This window comes from Sciurus vulgaris (assembly GCF_902686455.1).
Source record: "Sciurus vulgaris genome assembly, chromosome: 10".
NCBI lineage: Eukaryota > Metazoa > Chordata > Mammalia > Rodentia > Sciuridae > Sciurus > Sciurus vulgaris.
The window spans coordinates 70,507,417-70,529,107 of NC_136470.1; the positions used below are offsets into that span (position 1 = coordinate 70,507,417).

General features: G+C 39.5%; 1 protein-coding gene across 2 annotated transcripts in view; it reads right to left on the bottom strand.

The window, feature by feature from the left end:
* The window catches only part of GPR156 (G protein-coupled receptor 156), a 90,952-nt gene extending 75,670 nt beyond the window's left edge, over positions 1-15,282 (bottom strand). Inside the window, exons 1-2 of one of the 2 annotated variants that reach the window (XM_079155298.1) lie at positions 15,059-15,282; positions 609-692 (exon numbers count right to left, since the gene is read on the bottom strand). The gene's annotated coding sequence lies outside the window, so the exon portion shown is untranslated. The remainder of the gene's footprint in view (positions 1-608; positions 693-15,058) is intronic. The other variant, XM_079155297.1, reaches the window with a different exon arrangement.
* Positions 15,283-21,691: the final 6,409 nt, after the last annotated feature.

Consider the following 21,691-nt stretch of genomic DNA (forward strand, 5'->3'; position numbering starts at 1 on the left):
ACTAACTTTTCAGAGTTATCTAAAAGCACTTAGTACTCTTATGCAAATCATACGTGCATGATTTCCATAAAAAACAGTCACAAATGTCAATTAGTGCTCATTAATATGCAATAAAATTCTCATTTGAAAACTATTAAGAGCCAAGAATGAATTCCACTTGGCTGCCCTCTTTTAATGAGAACTGCTGTGAAGTACCCTATGCTATTTCTCATCAACCCAACAGGCAGGTGTCATAACAAATCAAGCTTCAGGCAACAGTAGGACCAGAGAAAAGATCACTTGAAGGTTTCAAAGGCTAGTTATGGACAGCTCAAGTTTTATACTACTGTAGCTGAGATCCCTGTTCTGTTGGATACTCAGAACATAGAAAGAGTGAAATCATTAACCTACTTTGCAAACTGAGCTGAGTGATATTGAGCACTTAGCTACAGGATGTTTTATGAGGGTTCACACAGCTGGAAAAAAATAAGACCTCATTCCTAAGGGTCTGTCTGTTCATGAGAATGAAGTTCTACCCCACCTTGACAGCCAAGAGCCAAAGCCCTTGGAATTAACGGAGTTTCGCCCCTGAATAGTCTTCTGGTCAGAATTTTTACAAGTGAACTCACATGCTGTGTCTCTAAATTCCAATTTCAGCAGGACATTGGACTTCTCTAAACTGTTGTTCAGCATTGCTGTGCAACCCAAGATGCCTGTATGACAGTGGTTTGGGCTCTTTGAGGAGAAAGATGGAAAATATAAACTATCAACATTAGACTCGTCATTCTGAGCCACTTCCTTTACAAACTATTCTAAACCTCGCATGGAAGAATTTTCTAAGTAGTCTAATGCAGTGATTATCAAACTCAATGCACATTTGCATCAGCTAAAGAGCTACTTTAAAAACACTTATGGCTGGTCCCCACTTCCAGAGTTTCTGATTCAGTGGATCTGGACTGGAGCCTGAGAATTTACATTTCTAACAAATCCTGGTGGGATGCTGCTATGGCTGCTGCTAGTCTGGGAATCATACCATGAGAAGCCCAGTCCAGTATAAGAAATAGAGAGCTTTCATTGAAGTTTGAATCACTCAAATCCTTGGAATAACATTTGGCTTGTTACTCCAGGTTACTTTGATGAAGGTCACACACACATAATGTAGATCAAGTCAGTTGATGATTCTCTAGAAATTAATTTTACGGAAGTACTGTTGAGAAATTAGATATTTAGAACAGCGCTTAATTCTTATATTCTTCAAGTCATGATCCTTAAATATTTTTGATCAAAAGATACTAATGAAAGCTATGGACTGTCTCCTGAAAAAGTCTACGAATATACAACATCAGACAAACAAGATGAAGAGGGATCACAGGTCACCCACCAAACCCATCACCCCAAGTGAAGAGCCTCATTTCAAACCACAACTCAGCTGAAACCAGGGATACAATATTTTTAAATTAATATTTTCCTTAGAGTTTTCTCATCAATGTAAATATTTCTTTGTGTCTACCCACAAATAAAGCATGATACACCAAGATGACAAAGGCTATGACAACCAAATGAAAGGCTATGACAAACCAATCCAAACAATTTAGTAATAATTTGGAATATGTTTATAATTTAGTCTCCCAATATCTCTAATTGGAGTAATCTATTTATACTTAAGGTAATTATGTACTTAAAATGTGTTTAAAATGTCTTATATGACTATTTGTGTTCTGTTTCCGTACTTGTAACGTTTTACCATTCCATTTCCCATTGATCAGCTTTTTAAAACATGAGGTATAAATGACGAAAACTGCACACATTTAAAGTGTCAACTTCATGAGTTTTGACATAGACATACACCTCTGTGAAATCATTCTTGCATTCAAAACAATGACCAGGTAGTAATTCTTCAATAATATTCTTTATATTTTTAAAGTTATTTTGTTTATTCTTGGTACTAGACATTTTCATCAATTTTTGGGGTAATTAATTCCTATGACAAGGCAATTTGTAATTCTCCTGGGACTGCATTGAATCTATTGATCAATTAGGGGTGAACTGACATCTTGCCTATATTGAGTCTTTGGACCCATGAACAAGGTACATCTGCTCAATTACATAGGTCTCCTTTATATTTCTCAGGTTTTTTTTTTTTTTTTTTTTTTTGCCTTCAATGTACAGACTTTTGCACATTTTTGTTAGATTTAGCCCTATGTTTTTTATATTTTATTTTCAATGTTATTATTTTACTTCAATACTAACTGTTCAACACTAGCATAGAGACACAATTGATGTTTGATATTGATACTGTATTTTGAAACCCAGTTAAATTTACTCAATTAGCTCTAGTAACTCTTTTGTAGATTCCATTGAATATTCTATATAGTCATGTCTATAGAGGAAAAGTAAAGGCAGTTTTATTACTTTTGTTCCTTCCATTTCTTTTTCTTAGCCTTATTGTGTTAGCTAAGATCTCCAGGACTATGTCGAACAGAAGTGTGAGAGTGAATATCTGTGTCTTGTTCCTGATGTTGGGGGGAAAGTGTTGAGTCTTTTTACCATTAAATATGATGTTGGCTACAGATTCTGCATAGATTCCCTAGTTCATTGAGACTTTGTGTCTAATAGATTAGACTTTCACATTCTCTAATATTTCCTGAATGAACTTTGGAAGTTTTTGTTTTTCAAAAAATTTGCCCATTTCCTCAAAGAAGATGAAATTATAGGAACAAAGCATTTATGATGTTCTCTTATTATCCTTTAATATATATAGAATTTGTAGTAATGTCACTTCTCTCATTCCTGATATTGGCAAATTGTATATGCTCTTTTTTCCTGATCATTCTGTCTATAGGTTTATCAATTTTATTGATTTGTTTCAATGAGCCAGCATTTGCTGTCACTGATTTTCTATACTTTATAAATTTATTTTATTGATTTCTGCTTTGATATTATTTCTTCTTCTTACTTTGAGTCTCATTTGCATTTATTTACTTAAAATGAAAGCTGAAGATATTGATTTAAGACTTTAATGTTGTAAATTTCCACCTAAGTACTGTCGTTGATATGTGACTTTTCATTTTCACTCAATCCAAACTGATTTCTCATACCCCTTTTGACTTCTTCTCGGATTCATACGTTATTCTGAAGGATGTTATTACCAAATATTTGAAGATTTCTGTTATTGATTTAATTTCATTGTGGCCAAGAACATATTTTGCATGACTTGAATCCCTTATATTTATCAAGTCTTGTTTGATGGCTCCGAATATGATCTACTTTGATAAATGTTCCATGTGTTCTTGAAAGGAATGTGTATTTTCCTGTCATTGTGTCCTGTAAAGATCAACAAGTTCAAGTTGGTTCATTGTATTGTTACCTTATATATCCTTAATTATTTTTGTCTTCTTTTTTGTATCAATTACTGAGAGAAAACTAATAAAAATCTGAGCTACACATATGGATTATTCTTTTTCTTCTTGAAACTATTTTGAATATTTTGAAGTTTTGTTATTAGAGGCATAAATGTTTAGTATTGTTATATTTTTCTGAAGAATTGACTCTCATTTTTAAAAATGATTTTCCCTGGTTTATTCTTTGCTCTGCAATATGCTTCATCTGGTACTAATATTGCTAAATACCTCAAAATATTCTTGAGCTTTGTTCTAAGATGCAGTTAACAATTTGCCTTGGGAACAACTGGAAACAACTTGGTCCTTTCAGATTGTTTTTCTTTTAAGATTTGGTAGGCAGGATCAGAGCACTGCTTAATCTGGGTTTAGTATTCCCTGCTTGTAAGGAAGGGCCCTTTCAGAGCATGCTACCAAACACTTGGTGAAGTTTGAGCATTCCAGTCTGGCTGGTGGGGCAGGTGCTCTTCCCAGCCCTGTGTGAGCAATGAGTATTTCTTCCTCTAATCCTTCTGCATGGTCCTTTCTCCATCCCCAGGTAATATTCTCACATGCAGGTACTGATCAGTAATCACTTTAAACTCGAGGTGTGCCCTGTGAAAATCTCTGGAATTTTCTCTGTGGTTTTCTCTTCTCTAGTACTCTTTCCTATGAGTTCTAGTAGCCTTCCTTCCTAGACTTCAAACTGTTTTCTCAGCTCAGAGAGTCTGAGTTCTCCCTCTTTTATCATCTTCTGGAAACTGTATTTTGGTATGCCTATTTTTGTTTTGTTTTGTTTCACTTAAAATCATAAACCATGTATGAAGAATATAGAGGATCTGAACCATTTTCTTTTCTCCAAAGAATATGGAGAAGGCTTCTGCTAGGTTATCAAAATAAAAACAGATTACCTTAATATAATCAGTGACTAAGCTGACTGAGAATTGGATTTCAATATTGTGTAAAACTACATCTATTTTTGGTTTCTCCTAACTGCTTAGGCATAATCCTTTAGGATATTTTTCAGGTCCCTCCATCCTGGTAGGTCCCACAACTCCAATTTTTATCTTCCCAGCACAATAAGACTTCAAGGAACTCTGGTTAGCTTTCATCTTTTAAGCACCTGTTTGGATTTTTACCTCATGGTCTGTGTTACTTATAAATCAGTGAATGACTTAGAAGAAAAATTTCTCTGACTGCTATGCCTCTGTTCTTCCCATGATTGTGGTCTCTCATGTCCTAGCTCATTTGGTATCCTTGAATTCCAACTATTTTTTTTTTCTCCTCAGTCCTACCGGATTGCAGAATATTCTGCTCAGTTTCTCTGACTCTTAAGCAACCGTTTATTATTTGGATTCTTAGCTTCTCCTCACATGCTACTTAATAAATGGCAAATGTCTCAAGGAGAAAAGCAGTCTAGAAGGTGGGGCACTCAATGTGTTTCTCTTCTTTCTGAGTTCTGAGTTCTCAATATCTAGATGCCTTAGTATGTCTTCTACACCTGCAAATAACTGCTTTAAATCCAGCTTTTCTCCATGGAAGTAAGTCTACTACCAGCTAATCTGTCATTGCAAGAACCAGATGCCCAATGTCTTGAAATATCTTTTTTCATTTTACTCTACAAATACAAATGGCAGTTCAAACTGTATAAGATGCAACTATCCTTAATTTTAACTATGAAATCAATTAAGATACATATAGAATCCCTAAGTTATGAAAGACAGATCTATTATAGGAACTAGTCTTATTGTCTTTATTAGTACATATTTGAAAATTGAAGTTCATAACAAAGTATATATTAACACAAAGGGTGATGCTTACTCTGCAGACGTATACATGTGCAAATTAAATTCTTATGCTCAGAAATTAATTGCAATAACTTCTGTGTTTCTCTGACATTCTCTTGCTTTGATATTCATTCCAATGCTACTAAGCAAAAGCTGCAGCATGTATAAGCCAATAGCAAACTATGTGCTAACAGAACTTGTTAATTTCTCTCCCCCTGCTTACCTAATATTTGCATTCTAAACAAAACTCACCCTGGGGTTTTGGATATGGATTAGAGATCACAGATTTCCATAAAGTATCTATTAGCTCAGAGATCCACTCATCATGCCACCATCTTCACTAAGGATTTTAAAATCATATCTACTTGTTACTATTTGTCAGTAACTGTATTTCACTTGTTTGTACTCACCAGTTTCCCTTAATGCTTTTCTGATATTTCCTCCAGCTTTGATGTGGTGAGTGAGTCCCACTCCTCTTTAGTCTGGTGGACTAGTCTAAAGTTTTATAGCCCAACAAGAGCAAAACTAAAAATGAAAGCCAAGGACTCCTGGGACACTCATTTCTACTACCAAGTTGTTTAAAATCATTTGTTTAAAAGGTTCACATCTGTTGCTTGCTTGGCACTGATTCTTAAGCTCCAAGACCCCTACCATCTTAACTAATTATCCTCATGTCAAATAATCAGTTACAGTTGATTAACTATATGCTCATAAAACTTCACAAATCCCAAATCCTCAAATGGAGGGAGTATGCTGAGACGGGAATCCAATGACTTTCCTCAATCCAACTGTTAAAAAAAGGGCATGACAAAAACCACACACCAGATACGGATCCATGAGAAAATGTTGTAACTGAGCCTGTTCTCTCTGGAAGCACATCCCTCCCCAACACGCTACCCCTCAGATGTGGTTGCCACAGATGAAGACCATGTATAATTCCACAGCATGGAATAAATGAGCAAGGGGAATTGTGAACAGTCTGGCCAACCAAAAGCAAGCGAGACACAATGCAAGTAAGATACTGCAGGCCCCATTCCCACTGGGCTGATATAATCCACACTTGGCACAGAGGAGCTCTCTCTGCAGGCTCTGCTGCCTATGCACACAGACCCTCCTGCAGAAAGACCGCAGGAGAGGAGGAGAAAGACAAAATGACAGAGAGAAACAACTGCTGTATAGGAGACCCATGGTGAGGATTAAAATAGGCCCAGAAATGCCAGTTTGGGAATCTCTCCCATGGAAATAAAAAACAAAGTGTAGAGGGGGCTGGAGATGTTACTTAGTGGTACAGTGCTTGCCTAGTATGTGTAAGGCCCTGGATTCAATCCTCAGCACTGAAAAACAACAACAAAATCCCAAAGTGTATGAATAAATGGAAAATGTTTATTGTGAAATAATTTGCTGTGTTAAAAAAAAAAAGCAAAAGGAAAACATGAATATTTATCAATGGGGAAGTAATGGGAAAAACTATGAAACTTTCTATAATGAAGTACTAAAAGCTGTTAAAAACAATACATTGGATTTGTTATGTTTTAATCTAGAATAGTGTACATAATAATAAATAAAAGAAACAGATTAACTAGTAGTATATGATCCCATTTACACACAACACAGAAAATAATTCTACATTTGCTTGTTTGAATATAGAAAGGAGTGAAGGAAGGAATTCACAATGAACCTCTGACAGCGTTTTTCTCAGAAACATGGGGATAGGGAGAGAAGGTAAAGATTTAGAAAATTTTTCTTATATACTGCTTTCTTACTAGACTTGTTAAATGGGTGTGCATTACTTAAATAATTTAAAAATGCAGTAAAATTAAAAGTTTAAAAGGACTTTTTGAGACTTTATAATTGCAAGTAATGCCAGGCCCCAGAGATCAGTGCAGTATGTGGGTCTCTGGCATTTGGTTTTAATTGATCCTAGTGGACAAAGACAACAACTTCTGGTCCTGGAGAGAGGACTCACCTGTGACACTCAACAGAAGCCAATTAAAGTACAAAATTGACAGTGTCCCTGGAAAAAGTCAGTGGTTATGAAATGAAAACAATATCTATCTGCTTCTCCAAAGCATCAGCCACAGAGCTTCCCAAAGGGCTGCCTGAGCCAGAGAGCAGCTAGCAAAGGTGTGGACGAGAATAGCACAGGCTTTTGTTAAGAGAAAATCCCACTACTCCCAACTACTGACAGCCTTTGTTGGTTTCTATTCCATACTTCAGAGACAAGGAGCACAAAGCTGGCCTGGCCTCCACAGGAATAAATATGAAACTGTGGGAGAGCTGCTGCTGGTTAGGTTTGAAGTGGTCGGTGTTAGCACTTTGGTGGAAGATACTTTGAGCACCACTAGAAGCCACCTGTGGGCTTTCTAACTGTCACCCACAAATGGCATTGGCCAAGGCAATGGTAATGGAGGTGTGACACTTTGTTCAGTTTTTGCAATTTGGTTTCATACTAAGAGGCACTTTCAAATCTTCTGGGGCACAACAGACATAGAACATTAAAAAATAAAGAAAAATATGCAAAAGTTAGCAGTCTGTGAAGACATGACTTTTAAATTATTCACTCATCTTCCTATTTTTTTTATTTTCTGCAATCCTACTCTCCCCTACCTATACCCCTTATTCTAGCTCCCTACTTAACCTCTTAATAAGTTTTCCTTAGTTATCATAGAAATCCATGCTTATTATAGCAAATGTGGAAAACACAGATAGCTGAGAAAAAGAAAAATAATCATGAATAATCTCACCATTAGAATTTTGGAATAGTTTCCCCTTTTAAGTAGGCTGCTTTTGTGGGTTTTTTTCTTTTTTTGCAAGTATAGATGAATGTCTCACATACATAGCTACTAGTATGAAAGAATTTAAGAATGGAAGAGTGAAGAGGGGTCTGGATGGAGCGTTGCTGCTGGGACTTGTACTGCTGTGATGTGGTTGTGTGTTTCTGTGTATCAAGCCTGTATTAATATTCCTCAGAATGACTGCGACAGCAGCCTTTGTGTCTCCCCGCTTCCTTTCTCCTCACGGCTGCTTTGGAAGTCAGCAATATTTGCATGTGACGATTCCCATGAGTGGTTATTTGATCTTCTTTCATTCCAGTTTCTCACTTGCAGATAATTGGATAGCTACAACCCTAGCAGGCCACTATTCTCTTCCCCCTCCTGTCTCCTGCTATTAGCTTTCCCTCTCCCTCTTTACTGTGATCTTCTGGGTTTATCCTACAGCATCCAAAAGCATCTGGCAGCCATCACAGACTCAGGCACAATCACAGAACTATCAAAATGCCTGTTCAGAAAAGGCACACAGCAAAGCATGCACCCTGCTCATTACTTCAGAGGAAATAGTAGAGCTACTGTGGCCCTAGCAGTGACAGATGCCAATTCACAAAGAGAATAAGGAATATTCAAGATTAGGGCCAAGAAAAGTTTTGTTGACCTGGGGTCTTGCCAGACCAGCATTTCGGTTCCTTAACACACCTTCAGTCCAGACTGAAGGTGTCATGGTCTTCGCATTTCACTAGTTCAGATTCTTCTGCCTTCTCTCTCAAGGTCTTCCCAATTACCCTTGGAAAATCAGGATTAGTGCTGGCAGTGCCCACTGATGGTCTGATTTTCCAGCAGGGGCAGATGGCAGTGGGAAGACCCAGAGCAAACTTTCCTGGGTGTTCCCAAAGGAACTCCCAAGGTAGCAAGAGAGCAATTCCAACCAGCAAGACTCTGGGGAAATTATGCAGCTTCTCCATGAGGCCTTCCCATGCCATTTTCTGCCCTGGCCACCAGAAATTCCTTCTCCCCATCAGAACCCCACAGCTTTATAGCTAATCTATATCCAGTCATATCTGCAGATTCTAAATCTGTGGGTTCAACCAACTACAGACTAAAAATACAGAGGAAAGAAAAACTGTGCTGAACAGACTTGTTTTCTTGTCATTATTCCTTGAACAACACGGTATAATGACTATTTACATAAAATTTATATTGTATTAGATATTATAAGTAATCTGAGATGGTTCAAAGTATATGAGAGGATATGTGTATGCTATATGCAAATACTACACCATTTTATGTCAGGGACTTAAGCATCCGCAGATTCAGGGATCTGCGGGGCTCCTGGGAACAATGCCCCAGGGATGCTGAATGACAGACTTACACACAAAGCTCCTCACTGCAGCACTTAAGACTGACTTGCCCCAAGACTATTACTTGGGGAATTATCTCTTCCTGGTCATAAGCATCAGGTATAGATGACTGATAGATTTAACACCCTCCTACTTATTTTCTGGGTTTAAAAATAAACATCCTGGCTAGATGTAGTGGAGCACGCCTATAATCCCAGCAGTTCAGGAGGCTGAGACAGAAGGATTCCAAGTTCAAGGCCAGCTTTAGCAACTTAACAAGACCCTAAGCAAATTAGCAAGACCCTGTCTCAAAATAATTTTTTTTTTTTTTTTTTAAGAAAAAAGGGTTAAGGAGGTGGCTCAGTGGTTGAGTATCCCTGGGCTCAATCCCTGGTACCTAAATAACTAACTAAATAAATAAGTAAACATCCTGGTTTATGAAAAAATGCGAGTACTTTTGAATAGGAACTGGCAGCCTCAAGGGTGAACACACATGGAAGGTGACTGGCAGCCTTGTCTATCAAAGTTCATGACCTCAGCCTTCTACTGCCAGTTGCTTCTCTAGTCCCAGCCCAGTGGCTAGTCAAAGCAGGTCTGGGTTTTATAGGGACTGTCTGCCAACCTCCTTGTTTAATCTTCTGCTACCTGGCAACCCAAATCTGAAGTATACTGACACAGATTTGGGTTCAAGTGATAAAGGGGCACTCAGATCTCAACTCTCCCCACTGAGGTAAAGGGGTCATGAAGGACACTGGAGGATATGGCATGCAGCATATGGATTCTGTGTGACTCCGAGCATTCTGAGTATGTTTGTTTCAGGGCAGGAAGGTGGTTGGTGAGATCACCAACCTGGTCAGTCTGGTCAGTCCTGGAACTATATTGAATGAATATAAACTCATTTTGCTTACCTCCCATAGACTAGACCGCACAAAGTCTCTAGACTAGACAGCACAGAGCAAAATATTCTGGAAAATATTCTGAACACAAACATACCTCAAGGCCTTGTCTAGGGTGGATGCACCTCCTAACAAGGGCTCAAAATCTGACCCAATCTTTGGTCAAAATTTACATGGCTCCCTAGGACAAGCAGGTCCATACTTCTGAGTCATCCATAAGGTGGCCTTTGGCTCTCTGGCTTTCTCTCTTACTACAGCCCTACTCTCACCTTCCCCTTCTCACCTTATTCAAACCACACTGGTACTTTGGCCCTGATTCAAATATCTGCTGAAGTTATGCTGTTCCTCTGGAAGTGCCCTTCTATACCACAACCAGCAAAGAGGCACACTTCCTTCAGAACCCAACACAAATGCAGCTTTTTCCAGGGAGGAAAATGTCTACTTTTGGAGCAGTTCTCCACCTAGGAATCCCTGGCCAGCCTCCACCTGGCCGCAGTCTCTCACGGCAGGATGTAATAACTTAATTACAGCACTCTGCATAGCTGTTTTGTATAGGCTTTTCCACGTCAATGTCAAAGGAACTGGGCCTTTTACAAGGCTGACTCCTCCATTCTTCCATTTGGATGAAGGCATTCCACCTTAATTAATTCTTCCTCATTTTCACTATCCCCTCTGGATTTGCACCTTTGAGGGTACTACATTAACAAGTCCTTCTTTTGTCAAGTCATTTTCAATAGTGTATTGCTTGATCCAGACACTATTAATGCTCTTTTTTTCTGTGTGCTCATTCTCCCCCATCCCCAGAAAGCAGGGTGCTTTGCAAGGAAGGGTTTCAATAACATGGATGTTCTCAGGCTGTATCATCTGTCTCTGGGAACCTCATGTTTATGACAAGCGTCTCAGAAAAACGCCTTGAGAAATCTACATGTAAACCAATGCCCCATGGAAACACATAAATATTTTATCAGGTTCTGAATAAGTCTCTTGCTTATAAATGTTTAAATACCTCGGTAGCATAATGCTCAGAGGCTGATTAGAGCCAACTTGTAGTGGGATGGGGAAGCTGAGAGAGGAGGGAAATACCACAGCAATGGCAGGAGGCATTCTATACTACCTCTTCTAAGGACCTAGGAACATTTCATATGCACCTGAAGGCTCCCCACATTTGCATAAGCTCTCATTTTCCAATTGCTGTTCTCTAGAATGGAGGTCAGTCAGCTCCCAATGGGGCTGTCTAGGGAGGCCATGGTTGGGCTGCAGGCAGGCTGCCACATCAGTCACAGCCCCTTGTCAACTTGCCATACATCTTGGGGGCACAAGGAAGATGTTCAAATAAAGTATTTAGGATTCAAAATGAGGAAGACTTTAGACGGATGTTCATGGCAGTTTTATTCAAAATAGGTCCAAATAGTAAACAACCCAAGTGTCCATCAATAAGAGCACAAATAAACACATGGTAGATATTCAGACAATGAAGGGTATCTTGATATAAAAAGAAAAAAAAAAACTACTAAAATACTTAACAACATGGATGAATCTTACAAATATTATGCAGAGCCAAAAGAAAGCAGACACAAGAGTCCATACTGTGGAATTGCATTTTATGAAGTTTAGGAAGCAGCAAAATTCTATTTAAAGAAATCGGAACAAAGGTTACTTCTAGATGGCAGAGGGGGCACGAGGGAAATTTCTGGGATTGAAATTTGTTATATCTTGTTTGGAATGTGTTGTTAAAAATGGCCCAGCTTCTAGCACAGGATTCAGCTTAGAAGCACTGTGAGGATAAAAGAGGCCACTGATCTCCAGGATCATTTACCTATAAAATATTGATTAACTAGGTCACCTAAAAGAACTTCTAGTATTTTATCAAGAGTTTCATAGTCCTTATGGGAGACAACTCCTTGTTTGTGTCATTTAATTATTTAATGAATTCAATTATATTTATTATTTATAATATGCTACATAGGGGCACAACCATAAACAAAATTAAAAATTCTTTTGTCCTTATGGAGTTCACATTTGAATAGGGGATATGCTCAATTAACAAGGAAGCAAATATATAATATCAGGTAGTAATAAGAGCTGTGAAAAAGTAAAAGAAGGGTCAGATGAGAGCGACAAAGGACTGGTTTAGATCAGATGGCCAAGGAAGGCTCACTGAGGAAGTCACATTTTGAAAAGACCTGAAAGAGTTGAGAGATGAAGCAGTGAAGTGTCTGAGGCAAGAGTGTTCAGACACTGTGACCAACAAGGAGGACATTGAGTGAGAGGACATGATACAGTGAGGCCAAATCACATAGGGTCTTGGCCAGCCCTGGAGAGCTGGATTTTATTTGAAGTAGGAGAGTGTTACAAGCAGAGTGATTTAATCCAACATTTTTTTTTTTCCAGTCCTGGGGATTGAACACCAGGTGTTCTACCACTGAGCTACCTCTCCAGCCCCAACCCTTCTTATTTTATTTTGAGATATGGTCTCACTAAATTACCCAGGCTGGCCTTGAACACATGATTCTCCTACCTGCACTTCCCAAATAGCTGGAATTACAGGTGTGCACCACCATGTCTGGCTTCAAATGATTTTTTTTAATATAATATATATTTTTAGTTGTAGGTGGACACAATACCTTTATTTATTTTTTATGTAGTGCTAAGGATTGAACCCAGGGCCTCACGTGTGCTAGGCAAGCACTCTACCACTGAGCCAAAACCCTAGCCCTCAACAGATATTTTAAGGGAAATAAAACAAAAAACAAAAAAACAGGCACTTAAGAGATTTGCCCAAGATGTTTTTGTGGAAGAGTCAGAAGAATAAGATCCATTTTTTTCCCTCAAAATGTTAATATCCTTCATAAATCTATTCCTTAATCACCTTCTGAGTCAAACTCTGTCCAAGGCCGTATCACCTATTTTTGGAGTCTAAACTAAGTTTTATTAACAAGTTTATGTTTTAAGATAATTATAAATTTATAAAAAGAGAGGTAGGTAACTTTTCTGTATATCTGAAATTTCTCATAACAAAACCTTGAAGGAAAAAGGATAGGGCTTTGTATCCTTTATCAAGCAAATCCATCAGCAACGAAAACATGAAAGTTTTGGTTCTCAACCCTTTCTGTAAAATACAGACTGAATTTTTACTGAATGTGGAACATCAATTTTAACTCTCAAAGCAAACTTCTCTGCCTATTCTTCAACATTTCTATGGCATAACAGAGCCTGGTCCTTCTTTCCCCTCTCCAGGGCCCTAACTGACTGAAAATGTACAAGGGAAGGAATAAAATGTGAATTTGTGGAGAGAGGGGGGTTTTCTCAGACAAGGCCTCATCTTCTTCCAACCCCATCTGAAATGGCCAAATAGGGGGAAAAAAAAAAAGAAGTAAATACTGGAACCTTCAACAGGAAATAAACTATTGAGTTTTCTTCTTTCCAGACTCTCTTTCCTTCAATCATTACTCTTTCCCTCTCTCGAGAGCCTTCTAGGCTGGCAGTTGCTTAATCCCACCCTTCCATGGGTCTCTCCTGTGTCTTGTTTCTGCCTTCTCTAGGCTTGAGGTTCTCTATCTCCAGTCCGCCATTTTTCTGCCTCTGATGGGGCCAACTCTAGACCCTACTGGGGAACAGGGAGAAGCTAAAAGCTGGAAGTAAGAGAAGGGGAAACAAAGGGAAGACCCCAGAGACTGTGGCGGCCCTGAAGTACAATTAAGCTGGCAAAATGAGGACCAGGGAGCCATTTCCACTCCCTCCTGAGAGATCCCTAACTCAAGCAAAGCTTATCCAAGCACTTGACTCTCCATAGTCAAATTGCCTTAACCCGTACATAGGAGCTTTCTTAGTCACTTACCTACACACCCATTTGCTCTACCTACAATGAAAGAATCTACTGTTTTTACAAGCAACTGCTGTCCAGACTGCTAGGAGACTCCTTGGACAGAAGTTAGCCATTGGTAGAGAAAAATGAATTTTTCTTTGCAGGCCTTGCTGCCTACTACATCAATTTTTTTTTTTTTTCCCCCAGTTTTTAACCCTTATTTGAAAATCTTCCCCTTTCATCAAGGGATGCAAAAATGTAATGTTATCCACTATATCCTTGTTTAAAGACTACACTAGGAAAGACATTTTATTATATGTTAGAGCATAATTTGCCTATTACTCATGCATGCTTGTACCTAGAAAACCAACAAAGGGTAGCCACGCCATGACTTCTCTCCCCAGATTTCTATCCTGAAATATTAAGAACAAAACTCAATTTTAAAGAAAACTTTAAGGATCCTATTCTGAGGTAGCCGTGTACACCGAGAGTTCTAACAAGAAGCCTCCAGTTTCTAATACAGCTAACTTGGAAAGGCTGCTTATCCAAGTACAAGGATTTGGCTGTGTCCAGACGTCTCCTCTGCGGAGAAGCAAGGCAGCTCAACAGCCCACAGTGCAATAAATTTTCTCTTTTCAGACTTCACAGTCCTCGTGGAGGGACTCAAATGCGTGCCATTCTGCCCCCCTGGGAGTGAACGCACCCCTACAAGGTAGATGTGGGGATACGCTCTGCGAGGAGGCGCTGGGAAATCTTGAGGGGTGGTGGGAAAGTGTTCCTGGATCTCTTATGTTGTCTGTCGCCTATTCAACAAATCAGACCAGCCAAAACCCTCTTCACACCGAATTCCAGCTTTCTCCCCTCCTTCCGAAGTGGCCGCTCGCATCCCTGATGAGCGAGCGACCCCGTGCTCTCCTCAAATTTCTAAGAAAGTTTCTGAACTGTCTCCAAAGAAATTGCCCCGATTGTAGAGAGGAGACGAAGCCCCTCCCCACTTCCCACTTTTTTACTTTATAATTGTTTGACGTTTTGTGAAACTAGAGTGTCCACCGAGAGGTCCTACAAAATCCCGAATATGGGATCCTCAAGGGCCCTGTGCTCACCTCACCGGGTCTCGGACCGCCGAGGAGCGCCAAGCGCGTTGTCCGCGGGCCGCCCGAGGTTCCCGGTCTCTCGTGGGTTCGCGGCGCTCGGAGGGACCCGGAGGTACAGGGCGGACAGGAACCTGCGCCCATCGCCCCGCCGGGACCGGCGTGGAGGCGGCGGGACCGCGATGCCGGCCTCTGCGGAGTGCGCGGCGCGCGCTGCCCTGCGGGGCCGCCCCTGGCCGGGCCGGGCTGGGCCGCGCCGCCCGTGCTCCCTGGCGCCGCCCCGCGCGCCGCGTCCCCACTCCGCGCAGGGCCCGGCCGCCAGAGCTACTCCCGACTCCCGGAGCCTTTCTCCGGACTCCGCCGCCGCGTCCCCGGGGGCAGCCCCGCCTACAGCCGCCTCGCACGAAGCACTTCTCGGTGGGCGCCTTCCGTTCCGCGCCCCTGCCCGGGCCTCGCGCCAACCGCTGCCCAGAAGCTGGCTCGGGGCCGTGGTGCCTCCAACTCTGGTCCCACAGGTACCCCAGTAGCAAGACTGGAGGGATCCCGCGCAAATATTCGTTTTTATTTCTGCAGTGGAGTTGCCCATTCGTATTTTGGTTTTGTGTGCATATGTGTATACACGCGTACGCACACACGAGTATGTATATGAATTAAATATATAGAGAGATACAAGTTTATATATGTGAATAAATATATGTGAATTAAATATATATACAAATGTATACATACAAATGTATGTACGTAGATATATGAATTATATATAAACAAAAGTTTAAGTACTGTGTGTGTGTGTGTGTGTGTGTGTGTGTGTCTGTGTGTGGCGCTCGCGTGTGTGACATACACACACGTTCTGAGGTTTCCGGATTCTATTTTATAAACAGAAAGGCAAGAACGTTACTTTTTCCTGTGTTGTAAAAAGGAGATTCACACGCAAGTCATTGTCCACCCCTTAAAACTGTGTGTGAGATTGTGTTTAGTTAGGATTCTTAAAGAGAAGTCAGAGTGAGAGAGTTGAAAAGGGTCCTGGGGATCCATTTTGATTCTATATTCTCCCTTATTTTATTTTACAATCTCAGACTTATGTATGCTGATTGGGAAATACTGCATTTTTATGACTGACTGGAAGGGATCATAGGCTGGGGAAGGGGCGGTAGGGGGGTGGGGGTGGGGAGAAACCAAGTTAAGGCCGCTAGACTTCCACCACACTATAGCCATATTCTTAGATGTTTTTACACACAGGCTTCTTTTTACAGAAAAGGATATACTGAGAAGGGAAACATGAAGAAGTATGGCCAAGGTTCTCCTCATGGCAGTGAGCAAAAAAATACCACGTTTTTTAGGCAGGCGATGTAACTTAGAGGTAGAGAGTTTGCCTTGTACACCCAAGGCCCAGGGTTCAATCCACAGCACTACAAACAAAGCAACAACACTGGTTTCCAAGCTAGTCTTGACAAAGACCTGTAATCCCAGCTACTTGGGAGGCTGAGGCAGTAGGGTCACAATTTCATAGTCGGTCACCACAATTTTGCAAGACCCCGTCTCAAAATAAAACCGGCTGGGGATGTAGTTCAATGTAGAGCGCCCCTGGGTTCAATCCCCAGAACAGGAGGGGAAGGGCTGGGGATGGGAGATGGTTTCCCAGGTGCATGAGTTATGTCTGAGATTTCCTCCTGGACAGTTTCCAGAGCTCACATTCCACCCGGCCAGATCCTTTATCATTTAGGACCTCTAGAAGCCACCGCTTTGGGGGCTGCTCCAATTAGGAAGGCTTCTGGGTTCTTTCTCTGCCACTGGTCCCTTCAGAGTTCAGAACCAGATCTTTAATTCTGTGGTCCAAGATTAAGAATTTGCTTTTCTGATTTCTGTGGAGCTTTTGTTTTACCTCTGAATCCTCCAGGCTCTTAGCCTGTTCTTCCCACTGCTCCTTCTATATTCTGTAATATATTGGGCTCTTCCCATTCCAGATTCGAATATTCCCCAACACCTCTGTTGTCAGGCCCTGAAAATTTTCATCTTCCACGTGGGCCACCTGTATGTACCTCAAAAATGTTTCTGGAAACTTTCCCCTCCTCTGCATTTTCACATTACTGCTCTTTTAATGCGTTAGTTACCTATTACCCAATCCCACCCTTACATACCTGGAGTATCTGTCCTGTGCAACTGTAATACAGTCAAACAGGCTGAGGCAGGAGGATCTTCGGGAGACCAAAATTAAATTAAATAAATAAATAAGACTGGGGATATCCAGATATCCGGATATAGCTCAGTGGTAAAGTGCCCCTGGGTTCCATCCCTGTACCAAAAATAAAAATTAAATTAAATTTTTAAAACAGTAATATAGTCTAAACTTTCACAGCCCAAGCTGAGTCAATTCCATTGTTTTGAGTACAACCTGGGCTTTTAATGTCTCTTTATTTTGCTCACTCTGCTACCTTATCCTGGATTTCTCTTATCCATAACTTTTCACTTGTTGATTTTCTCCCCAGCCTTCAAGGTTCAAATTAAATGCCTTCTCTTTTAACAGTGTTCTTCCAGATTTGTCCAGTACAATCTGTGAAATCAATTATTGTCTCTTTCCTAGCATTCTGTCTTTTACAGCCCTGGCTACATTCAGCTATAAGTCACAGGCTGCTGTATCTTCCAGTCTCCCTAGTGACTCTCAGGTCCTGCAGGCAGGGTATGTTTCTGACTCATCTTCACCCCCCAAGGCAATTGGCCACACAGATTTTTAGATAAATAACCATTCTTTGTACATAAACTGTGCTTGTTATAAAAATACATAAAAGTATAAGAAAGGGAATGAACCCTTCTATCTCGAAAGAGCCACTGTTAATGTTTTGGTGATGGCATTTCATGCATCTCATTATGTACACAATCATGCATATATGGAATTATTTCACACATGCTGTTTTGTTTTCTTTAAGGTGCCTTCAGTTCTAGTCCTTCCTTTTTTTTTTTTTTTTTTTTTTTTTTTTTTTAATTTGGGGTACCAGAAATTAAACTCCAGGGCACTCAACCACTGAGCCACATTCTCAGCCCTATCTTGTATTTTATTTAGAGACAGGGTCTCACCAAGTTGCTTAGTGCCTTGGCTTTGAACCCGGGATCCTTCTACCTTAGCCTCCTGAGCCTCTGGGATCCCAGGCGTGTGCCATCATGATCAGTTGTTCTAGTCCTTTCTTACATGCCTTTACCACTCACTCCTCTGCCCTTTACTCCTGACTAATTATGTGGCTTTCCTTAATTTTTTCATGCCAATTTCTCTCATGTATCTCTATCTATACCTATATACCTAGACAGAGATATAGACATATGAGTCCTTCGTCCTTGTCTGTTTTTAAAAATGGAATACCATAATATATACACTCCTTTAACCTCAGGGCTACCATCTGGATTTGAATTGTCTTCCGATTGGCACACCTGGAGACTAGCGCTTACATTCCTCTTTTCAAAGCCTTCTCTTCCCTCTGGCAGTTAGAGTTGCAACATCCAAAACCTGAGTTCATTGTGTTTCTCATTTTCTAGCAGATCAATAAAACTTTTTTCCTTTTTCTCAAAACCTCATTCCCATTGTTAGATCAGAATTAGAACAAGGACCAAACTTTTGGTATCACTGCAACAATATTAAGATGTTCAACTTTTAGGAGGCGATCAAACCATGCAGGCTCTGCCATCAAGAATGAGATTAACACCCTTAAAAAAGAACTCAAGGTTGAAGGGAAAACCCTCTTGCTCTTTCTCTTTCTGCCATGTGAGTATACAGTGTTCACTCTCTCTTGGAGGATGCAGCAACAAAGAAGACTGGGTTGTTACCAGACACTGAACTTTGGACTTCCAATCTCCAGAACTGTGAGTAATAAGTTTCTATTACTTATAAATTACCTAGTTTCTAGTATTTGGTTATAGCAGCACAAGCGACTAAAGTGTGGCTCTTTTTTTTATTATACTTAGCGTTTATTGAGTTTCTTGGATTTTTTTTTGAAAATATGAAATTCAAGAAGTTTTTTTAAAATATATTTTTCATTGTAGATGGACACAATACCTTTATTTTATTGATTTACTTTTATGTGGTGCTGAGGATCAAACCTAGTGCCTCACGCGTTAGGCAAGTCCTCTACCACTGAGCTACAACCCCAGCCACTCAAGAAGTTTAAATCATTAAATTTCTTGAAATTTTGTTTCATCTTTTCCTCTCTCTCTCTCTCTTCCCCCTTATTCTGAGATTTCTGTTACGCTTATTTGGCGCATTTGATGCTGTCATAAAAGTCTTCGAGTCTTCATTTTTCAGTTCTATTTCTTTCTGTTATTTTTTAGACTGAATTATCCCAGCTATCTTCAAAATTTGCTGATTATTTCTTCTGCCTTTTAAATTTGATGTTAAGCCCCTCTAATAAATTTGTCATTTTAGTTATTGTAGTTTTCAATTTCCAGAATTTGTTTGGTCCTTTTAAAAATAACTTTTTGTCAATTTCTTAATTTTTCCCTATTTTGTGAGATGCTATTCTCATTCTTTTTAAAATATTTTTTTAGTTGTAGATGGACACAATATCTCTATTTATTTATTTTTATGTGGTGCAGAGGATGGAACCCAGTACCTCACACGTGCTAGGCAAGGACTCTACCACTGAGCTACAGCCCCAGCCCCCATCTCATTCTTTTTAAAAAATCTTTACGCATAGTTTTCTTTAATACTTTGAACATAATTTATAAAAGCTGACTCAAAATCTTTGCCTAATAAATCCAAAATCTAACTTCCTTGATAAATGGTTTATTTTGACTGCTTCCCCCCTCCTTTACTCCATATATAGGACATTTTTCTGTTTGTGTGTTTCACAACTTTTTGTTGAAAAATGGGACATTTAAAATTATGTAATGTGTCAACTGTGAAAATCAGACTCCTCTCCACCAGCCCCAGTGTTTGCTATTGTTTCTTTTTGTTATTTTGTTGTAATTGCTGCTATTTGTAAATTTGGTTAGTGACCTTGAACTAATTTTGTGAAGTCTATATTCTTTGTCCCTTGTAGCCCCTACAACTTCTGCTACATTAGCTTAGTAGTTAGCTAATGATTGAACAGAGATTTCCTTAAATTTCTTGAACCAATAATGTTCCCACCCTTTGCTAAAGATTGTGTGTGTGTGTGTGTGTGTGTGTGTGTGTGTGTGTGTGTGTATGCATGCAGGTTGGAGCACGTCTTTGATGCTCCAGCAATCTACAACTTTGTCTTAGTCTTCACCTCCTGCTTTTCAAAGCTTCCATATCAGCCATTGGTGAGAGTTTGGACCTCCTTGGGTCTTTTCTACTTATGAACACGGTCTTGCACTTGCCCCTCCTCATTTCCATAACTTTTCATATTCTCCTAAAGACATCTCATCCTCTAGATTTTTCTTTTAAAAATTTTGGCCAGCACTTTATTCGTCCCCACTGGTATGTTGCCTCAGGGAGCTGTGATGTTAAACAATTGTCACAGATGGTTTTTGACAAATACCCTGGGATAGAACTTTTCTCAGTGGCCAACCTCTGAATCACACCAGATAAACACAAACCCTATGAATGGAGCTTTTCCAGGGAGCCACCAAACAGGTCAAATAGTGACAGTTTTGGGGGGATGGTGCTTGCGGAGAAGCTCCAAATCCATTATGCTTTCTCCGTGGCTGCAAGGCTGCTTATCTCTGCAGCTGTCATGATTTTTGGTGTTTTGTTTTTGTGTGTGTGTGTGTGTGTGTTGTTGTTGTTTTTTGTTGCACATAATACCTTCATTTTATTTATTTATTATTTATTTATTTATATGCGATGCTGAGAATCTAACCCAGTGCCTCACATGTGCTAGACACGCTCTCTACCACTGAGCCACAACCCCAGCCCCAAGGCTTGGTTTTTAAGATTCCTAAAGAATTGGGGACAGGGAGTTGGTAATAGAACAAGTAATAATTCAAGTTTGCCAGGGAATCTGCTGTTCTGATCAAGATTCAACTTAGTATTTAAATAAATGTTCCTTAGATTGTCACAGGTCTTTGATTAAGTTTTACACTTCTAAAAAAGTTGATTTTGACTATTTTTGTCAGTATTCTTATTTCATTTATGAAGGTGTAGTTTTTCTTGGTCCTTATTCTGCACCTTTGGAAGTGCTTCTAACTCTCTAAGTTGTTACTGAATATTTTATGGGTTCCTTCACTATTTTTGAGGATATATATATATGTGTGTATATATATATATACACATGCACACATATATGCAATCAAGTTGTAAACATATTTATACATATATATACAATCAAGTTTTAAAGTTTATCATATATAGTCACCTTCTGCAATTTATTTTTAACTGTATAAATAGGCTAAACTGTTTAGAGAAGGAAAAGTGTACCCAAAATAAATGAAATATTTTGAAAATTCTAGATAACATAGCTACAGAAAATAAATGCTAATATATTCCCAGTACCAATAATAATTAAATTTTTTTCTTACTGAATTAGAATCTACAAAACCGTAGTGAACAACAATAATATAGGTACTTTTCTGTTTCATACCTGATTTTAGTGGGAATACTTCCATGTTTAGAATAATTGTTATGGTTTTTATCAAATAATTTGTTTGCATTAAAATTCTTTTTTTCAATAATGAATGTTGAATTTAATTGAGATCTTC